Source organism: Lucilia cuprina, chromosome 5, assembly GCF_022045245.1.
Source record: "Lucilia cuprina isolate Lc7/37 chromosome 5, ASM2204524v1, whole genome shotgun sequence".
NCBI classification, from domain to species: domain Eukaryota; kingdom Metazoa; phylum Arthropoda; class Insecta; order Diptera; family Calliphoridae; genus Lucilia; species Lucilia cuprina.
The window spans coordinates 47,587,886-47,589,718 of NC_060953.1; positions in this window are offsets into that span (position 1 = coordinate 47,587,886).

Genomic DNA, 1,833 nt, shown 5'->3' on the forward strand with positions numbered 1-1,833 from the left:
GTCTATAGTCTAGTCTATAGTCTAGTCTATAGTCTAGTCTATAGTCAAGTCTATAGTCTAGTCTATAGACTAGTCTATAGTCTAGTCTATAGTCTAGTCTATAGTCTATAGTGTAGTATATTGTCTAGTCTATATTCAAGTCTATAGAGTAGTATATAAGCTAGTCTATAATCTAGTCTTTAGTCTAGTCTGTAGTGTACTCTATAGTCTAGTCTATAGTATAAAGTTTAGTCGATAGTTTCGTCTACAGTCTAGTCTATAGTTTAGTCTATAGTACAGCCTATAATTTAGTCTGTAGTCTTATCTTTGTAAGATGAACTTTTATCGAACATTTCCGTTAAAATCAAATATTTTATTAAAAAAATGGTTGAAAAATCGATATTTTTTAACACTAATGTCAAGAGATGGGTGGACACTCATTTCTAGAAAAGATTACGCCTGTAATTTTATACACAAAATTAATGAAATCATAAAAATATACCTTTAACCGTTTTACAAACACAAATGAAATTGTTTAAGCACTTAATAAAACTTGTGGTCAACTAAATCAAATCCTTATAAAGAAAACTGAATTTGTTTTGAAAACCAATTTAAAAATATAAAGAAACTCAACAATCCTTATTTACAAAGAAAAATTCCATAAGATCGTTACCAAAACATAAACTTTGATTTACCCACAAAAATAAAATTTTAAAGAAACCAAATTAAAATTAAAGAATAGTCTCGAAATTTTTAGAAAATTAGCAATTTTTAAAAGATTATTTACCATAAAACACATTTAATATGTGCTGTAAAATACGTTTTCTTGCATTCCCTGTTTTATATATAATTTGTTGTTTCGTTAATAAATTGATAAATAGAAAATGTTTAAACATTAGTTATTATTTTAACTTTACATAATTTAAACTATAAAAAACTATGCTAAATTTTTTAATAAAAAGATATAGATAAAGATAAATGGAAATTATAAAAAAACATGCCTTTAAATATAATAATATTACCAAAACTTAAACACTTTAAAGCCTTAATAGTTATTGCATTTATAACTATAGAAAAAGTCTTCCCAATTTGTTAAAACAAAAGTAAACACAAGATTTGTAAGTTTAACAGCAAAATAATAAAGTACCAGGTGTAGGAGAAAGATTAGCAAATGTAAAAGGTGTTAAGTAAATGAAATGAAAATTAACTTAAGAATTCTTTTTTGTCAAAATATAAATGCTTTTAAAACCAATAACTGCCATAGTGCAAAAGTAAAGATTTGTTAGTACTTACTTTGTTACATAGTTGTACATTTTACCGATGGCTTTTTTCGACGCACTGGAATAGGCCAAATATAAGTATTCAGTATTTTCTTGTTCAGTACTTTTAAATTGATGGGATTGATTAAGTAAACTGTAAAAAATGGAAAATAAAGTATTATAATAATTACTAAATACATGAAAAATAACGTAAGGTAAGTCCAGCATAAAGACTGGTCCATATATATATAGTCTAGTCTCTAATATAGTCTACAGTCTAATCTATAGTCTAGTCCATAGTCTAATCTACAGTCCAGTTTATAGTCTTGCCTATAGTCTAGTCCATAGTCTAGTCCATAGTCTAGTCAACAGTCTAGTCCATAGTCTAGTCCATAGTCTAGTCCATAGTCTAGTCCATAGTCTAGTCCATAGTCTAGTCCATTGCCTAGTCCATAGTCTAGTCCATAGTCTAGTCTAAAGTCTAGTCTATAGTCTAGTCTATAGTCTAGTCTATAGTCTAATCTATAGTCTATAGTCTAGTCTATAGTCTAATCTATAGTCTAGTCTATAGTCTAGTCTATAGTCTAGTCTATAG